The sequence below is a fragment of the Micromys minutus genome (assembly GCF_963924665.1).
Source record: "Micromys minutus genome assembly, chromosome: 13".
NCBI lineage: Eukaryota > Metazoa > Chordata > Mammalia > Rodentia > Muridae > Micromys > Micromys minutus.
Genome location: NC_137982.1, coordinates 33,383,894 through 33,390,979, shown reverse-complemented (window position 1 = coordinate 33,390,979; position 7,086 = coordinate 33,383,894). Strand labels below are relative to the sequence as shown.

The following is a 7,086-nucleotide window of genomic DNA, read 5'->3' as shown; positions in this document are numbered from 1 at the left end:
GGCTGCCTTCTTATTCTGCCCGTTTGTAACGGTTCCTCAGCTCTCTCTCCCTGTGGCCCTGGCTGTCAGAGGGAATGGTTCTGTTCTTGAGTGACCTTTCTCTGCTCTCATTTCCCCCCACCCTGTTCTGTTTGCACCCGTTCTTTGATTTTGCTATTTCTGCCCCCAGGGTCCCTCACCTTCATTTTTCTTCCCTATGCTTTCTGTTAAATGCATTTGCAGCAATATCTGTTTTAGTCGTGAAAGCCTCTGGCTATATTCCTCTGGAAAGCTCTCTTTATGACACTAAAAATGTTTCATTATTCTGCAGTTTAAAAGGGATTTTAAAGTTTAGAAGGGCTTCCCTTCTCCGCTCCTTTCCCCGATTTTCTGTGCTTTAAGAAATTAATCTTAACCCCTGCTAGCACACGAATAGAAGTAACACAGCCTCTTACTTTGCATCTTTGTTGTTTATTTGGTGTTTTACTTCTTGAGCAAAGGAAGCACAGGCTGGCTTTGGATATGACATCCCTCTACAGCCTCCTCGGTTCTGGGATTCCAGGTAGATTCTGGGATTACTCCACATGTTTTTACCCTAGTTATTCTCTTACTTGACTAACTAATGGACCCTTCTTTAAAAAAAATTCCCCTGGACCCTCAGTATTGACTGATGTAATTTTACTCATAATGAGTAACACAGGTCAGACGCTGGCTGATATGCGTAGTCTCTTGACTTTAGTAAGGTTGGGATGACTCATGTTTCATATTTAAAGTCTTGGGAAGATTTTTCACTTTCTCATCAGTTTCTGATCATGGCAACAGTGGCATATTAGGTCCAATGTCACCCAAACGATGTCGCTACACTACAGTCGGTCACTACACCTTGCATTTTGAAGATGTAGGCTTTAATGTAGAGGTGACCTTTCCTCTCCTCTGTGCCTGGCCTTTCTCCCTGTCTCATGCCTTTCGTTGTACACAGGCAAGGAATCCTGTTCAAATTTCTCCTTTATCTTTCTGTGTCCCGTTGAGGGCTCATATCAGTGCATTGGCTCTTTCCCTCAACTCTTGTTCACTTCTTGATCTTTCTATTCCCAACCTGCCTTTCAACAAAGCCCTGAAAGTCTGAACTTGTGAGGCTCTTGCCCTGTGGGGGAATTTGGTTATTTCCCCGGTCAGTCTTTTCACTCAAAGATTTCTTTCTCCAAATCCAGTCCTGCGTCTTGTCAAAATTACAGCAGAGCCTGTCTATTTGGAGAATTCTCAGCTTCCCCTCTAGCCTTTGTTTTTATGGAATAGAAGAGGCTGCTGCAGACTTTGGACTAAGGCATGCCCAGAGAAATTGGAATGCCCACTTCAATACTGCCTTCCATAGGAAGAACTGTGTTGTCCAGGAGGATGAACTTGGATTTACTGGCTACTCCATTAATAGAAGATTTCAGGTAGGTACAGTTACCCTCACTGGAAAGATCACCCAGGAAGTGGAAGGGCTTATTTTCAATCTGCATGTCATATGACCCATCATGGTTATACGTCACAGCTATGACAGTATCGCTTTTACCACTTTGCACAGTCATGTTTCTGGTGTAAGAGAGACTCAGTTTTCTCCCACTGCTGAATGAAAATGGAGAGAATTGATCTTGAGTGTGGAGTTTAAAAGCGCTGGTCGTTTCTTTCTCTTTGAGGATGAGCCCCAAAGCTGCCCGGCACACAGACTCCTTGGCTATGGCTGCGAGTGGGCAGCAGGTCCTTGTGGTGTTGAGGAATGAAGTCAGTGTGCACATTCCCAGCTTCAACCTCTGGGTGGCCAGAGAGCCGGAGCAGGAAGTCCACACTGGTGCGTAAGCCGACATTGTTGTAATGATGGAGGCCGTACCTCAGTTTCGACGGGGCTGACCGGTGATCTGAGGCCCACGCTTTGCAATCATGGGGTCGTAATGCTCGGAGACTTCATCTCCTTGCCGGACTCCAGTTTCAATCCTCGTAGTCATGTCTGCTGGAGGGGTAGAGAGGTGAACCAACGGTCCCGCCCCTGGCGTGAAATTGTTGTCCAGGTCTTCTGCGTAGATTCTAGCCTCAAAGGTATGGCCCTGCAGAGGGATTTCTTCCTGGCTCAAAGGGATCTTCTCTCCTGCTGCAATTCTGAGCTGCCACTCCACCAAGTCAGTCCCCGTGACCATCTCAGTGACGGGGTGCTCCACTTGGAGCCTTGTGTTCATCTCCATGAAGTTGTGCTCTGAGTCCATAATGAATTCCACAGCTCCTGCTCCCACATATTTGACAGCCTTTGCAGCTCTGACTGCGGCCTCTCCCAGCCTCCTTCTTACTTCAGGATTAATCCCAGGCGCTGGGGCCTCCTTAATGACCTTCTGACGTCACCTCTGCACACTACAGTCTCTTTTAAACGAGTACACTGCATTGCCATGGTGATCACCAAACACCTGGACTTCCTCATGCCTTGGTGTGTCCACGAACTTCTTGATCAACACTGCATCATTACTGAAAGACTTCTTAACTTCCCTCCAGGCTTTGACCATCACAGGATACCCGATTTTCCCAGCATGCTCTTTCAGGCACGGGTCAGACTGGTCCTTGCCATGGTAACCTTCCACAGCAGGTACTCCAGCAGCAGCCAGGATGGACTTGGACGTGCTCTTCATACCCATGTCTCTAATTGCAGACGAAGGAGGACCTGTAAAGATAATTCCTTCCTGCTTACAAAGTTCAGCAAACTCCATGTTTTCTGAAAGAGAACCATATCCTGGGTGGATGGTCTGTGCGGCGGAGCTCTTGGCCACTTGAATGATTTTCTCCATTGCGAGGTAGCTCTGCTGAGATGGAGCAGAGCCAATAGAATATGCCGCGCCTGCCATATCAACATGTATGGAGTTCCTGTCGGCCTCACTATACACAGCCACAGACTTCACACCCATTTTTTTTTTTTTTTTTTTTTTTTTTTTTTTTTGGCTGTTTGGATCACCCTGAAGGGAATCTCTCCTCTGTTTGCAATGAGGATCTTGGTAATGCTTCCTCCTGGGGTTGTTCCATACTTCCTGGTTCTCTGCTTCCAAGCCCATTCCCTTGGCTGCAACAGCATGATCAGTACCCGCCGCAACTGGTTCCTGTCCACCGCAGCCAACAGAGCCACCACCGCCATCTCTGCACTGCCCTTTTGGATACCAAAAGTCGTTTAGCTTATTCGTGAAAGCCTCCCTGGCCCGCACAAGCCTCTTGTCCCCATTTCGCTTTTTCTAATTAATTATTCATCACTTAGTCACTCTGTCATATTCGAACACCATCGTAACATTCTGACAGTTGATGGTAAACTTGTTGGGGCTGGCAAGCTATGTTGGGACAAAGCGACTCCCTGAAGTATCCAAGAAATAGCTGATGGCTGATTTGGCTGGAGTTGGAGAGAGGAGAAGAGGGAAAAGGGAGACTGTGAGACACCAAGCTAAAAAAGCTAGGCACCCAGAAGAGGGTGGTAGACAGGGGCAGGAAGCAATGAAGGAATTTATCAGGAACCAGAGGTGACAATGACAGTGGACCTACTGGGAAATTCCCAGCCATCTTGAGGACATTTTGAACTTTCACTGAAGATGGAATGGATGAGGCCTGGGGGGTGTGTCATAGGGTAGATGGGAGGTAATCATATCTACTCAGAAGTGGGTAGTGACTTCAGCTGACACAGAGATGTTAGTTTTTCAAATGCCACATGAGACAAACGCAAGGCTTGTTTTTTGGGGGAACCCTTCTGAAGAGTACATCTCACACGGAGCCTTGCAAGTATCTATGGAGGAAAGATGGTTTTATTCGCCATCCATTTATTTACGTTGGTTTCTGTTCCAGCCCTGGTTTTTGAGAGGCCCCAGATGTGGTTCTTTAGATTGTTTTCCTCAGCAAGAATTCCTTTTCTCTAGGGTTTTCTTTCTATTCTTCTAGTTCACTTGCTGCTACCTCTTGTTTCCTTTGCTCACTTCTTCCATCCTGAATTCTCCCCGCTGCAGCTCCAGTTTCTGATTGTTAGGTTTGGCTCTTGCATCTAGTGTAGCAGCAGCAATCTCCATTTTATGGTAAAAGATTCCTGGTGGTTTACAAAAGTACTATCTTCTATTCCATAGTCTTTGTGAAAAGCCTTGTCTAAGTACAGGGCAGAGAAAAGAAATGGGGAAAGAGGGAAAGGAAGAGACAGCCATTTTTAGAAATAACATACTAAAACATTGCTAGAGGAAATTGTATGTTTGGACCATGCTATGAAATAACTTAGGAGGATAGGAGGGAGACAGGAAAGGAACCAGATGTCACGACGAAAACAATACCGATCACATTGTTGGAGCTCTGTTCTGTAATGAACACATAAAGTTTCAATAGCTGTACCTTTGAGGACCTTGGAAAATTCCATTATAGAAGGTGTAACTAAAGTGTCTTATTAACTTCCTAGACATGGGTTATAATGGTGTGCACAGGCACTATGGATTTGTCGATTGAACATGACCTTCAGGAGATTTCATGGGCTTCATCCACAACGTCCTTTCTTAAAACATGTGCCAACCATTGCTTTCTCTTGACGGACTGCCATAGCTCCGTCGCTGTCTTGGGAGTGCCTGGTGGCAGGAATATTTTTTTACTCTCATCTCTGGGCCCATTGTATTTTATTGACCTGAAGTGATCTGAAAGGCTATCAACCAGGAAATCTCCAGCCCCTGATACTCCTTCCCCATTGCTGCAAGTCTGTCTGGAAACTGACATCAGGAGCTTCTGAGGGAAGCCACGAGGCATCCATGCAGAATTGTCCTCCCCGGGTAATAGAGAAGTCCCTATGGCTATATGTATTCATGGCCATATCACTGTGGGACTCTTGTTGCAGGATATTCAATGACACTGAGAACCCCAAGATTGTGAACTGGGAAAATCTTGTTGTGGTGTGGCTCAGCCCTAGCACACACCTTTAATCCAACTAAAGTCAACTCTAGGTCAAGAGGCACAGCAAGCAAACAGCTAACAGGAAGTGAGCATGAGAAAAGAGAAAGAAGGGTCGTTGAGTTGAAGGGTATTTAAGACAGTGTGGAGAAGGAGAAGGGGCATTTATTTTCTCTGATAGGAGGAGGAAGGTCAGATAGGTGCTTTCTCTGCCTCTCTGAGCTGGCAGGTTTTAACCCCATCTGGTTCCTAAGTCTTCGTTGGTAAAATCGAACTGCTGGGAAGTTTTTCTTTAAAAACAAAACAACAACAGACTCTCTCATAGGTCTGGTCCCTTTTCTTAATTCCAGTTTCTGTTCAGATCTAAAGGTCACAGCAGATTTGTTGCCTCCAGTGATGTGTAATAACTCACGTGTGAATGGGAATTAATGCCTTCTCCCGACTGTGTCTCATGACTTTGAGCATTCCCCGTCTTAGTCTATCCTTTGTGATGGCTTGTATAAGGTCAACTTATCAGAAAGTGTGGCCCTGTTGGAGTAGGTGTGGCCTTTTGGGAGTAGGTGTGTCACTGTAGGCCTGGGCTTTAAGACTCTCATCCTAGCTGCCTTCAGACGAAGAACTGTCAGCTCCTCCTACACCATGCCTGGCTGGACACTGCCATGCTCCCACTTTGATGATAATGGACTGAACCTCTGAGTCTGTAAGCCAGCCCCAATTAAATATTGTCCTTATAAGACTTGCTTTGGTCATGGTATCTATTCACAGTAATAAAACCCTAAGATATCCTTCATCTCTGAGCAGAGAGAATTATTGCCCTCCCTTCCTGTCATCTCACACCTCTTGGGTGATAGGACCCTCTCGTCCCATCTTTGTCATTTCTCTTCTGGGCCCCATGTTTTTCCTATCAGACCCAAATCCTTGGCATCCCCCTGGGTTCTTTATGTGAGGCTCCATCCCTTGCTGTTCATCTCTTAATATTCTTGTTCTGGCAGCTTCTGCCATATGCTCACTTTTCTTCCTTAAATAGCTTTGATGAATCTTAGGGGTCACTTTGTCTTGAAGGTTTCCACTGCGGAGACATGTGTGATTATGTCCCTTTGAAGACGGTCACAGAGGGTGAGTGGCTTGTTGAAGGTTTCAGAACCATCAGAGGATAGAAGCAGAGCCCTGTCTCCCAAATCTTAGAATTTCCTGACGCTAGCTCAGAGTACTGGGAGTTGGGGCTAATCCTAGGTGGAGTGGTTAGGGTTATTTTATGGATGCATGCTGATATTGCCTGAAAGCTTGCTATGTCTCAAATTAATTTTCTTTTCTTAAAAAAAAAAAAACTTTGTATTGACTCTGTGGATTTCACATTAGGCCCGCCAATCCCACTCATTTCCCCCTCCCCTCTATGCCTGCCTCTGCCTTTGTAACTTATCCCCAACAGAGAAAAAGATCTCATTGTGGAAGCTGTAGTGGGTCACAGTGTATCCTGCAGTACACATTTTTGTTCACACTTCTTTGCTTGCAAATGATCATTGCAACGAGTCTGGTTCTAGGCCTCTGTTTTCTGCCGCTCTGTTAGTACTGGATCCTCACTGAGACTCCTCTCAGATGTCCTGTTGTTCTCCTGTGTCATGGACATCCTGTAGTTTTGGGTCTGTAGGACTGACCCCTTCATGCACTTCGGCAGTTTATCAATGGGACAGAAGTTGGGTGGGCCAACTCAAAGCCTTGGGTCTGGGCCTGGGAGGTATCTGGGCTGGTAACCCACCAGCTCTCCCATTCTTTCACCCTTGGGCCGGCCCTGCCCTGTGCCCAGTTGGGGTACATGGCTTGCTCTCCCAAGTGTTGCTGTAGTTGAGGAATAGGACAGCACCCCTACTCTGGTGACCTCAGGGCCAGGTCTCCTGCCTGCTATAGGTGGCAGGTGAGGATAGTATTTCCCCCTTGCCTATATCACCAAATGGCAGACAAGTGACAGGGCCAGCTTGCCCACACTCATGGCCTTGGAGCCAGTTCACCCATGCTCCCAATATTACTGTGATACCAGGTGAGGTGCAGGGCCCACTTTGGTCAGTATTAAAACTACTGATGGACATGGCCAGTTTTTCCACTCTCATGACTCTGGGCCAGCTCTTACCTGGTAGATGGTGAGGGACGAGAGAGGGGAGCAGGGTGTCTCCCCCTCACCACCACCCAGCAGAC

The 7,086-nt window shown here is 46.6% G+C and overlaps 1 pseudogene across 1 annotated transcript; it reads right to left on the bottom strand.

Annotated features, from left to right (window-relative positions):
- Window positions 1-1,298: 1,298 nt before the first annotated feature.
- Window positions 1,299-3,133, bottom strand: LOC308429180 (methylcrotonoyl-CoA carboxylase subunit alpha, mitochondrial-like; annotated as a pseudogene). Its single transcript has one exon. The product of its transcript is annotated as a methylcrotonoyl-CoA carboxylase subunit alpha, mitochondrial-like (transcript).
- Between the last annotated feature and the right edge of the window lie 3,953 nt (window positions 3,134-7,086).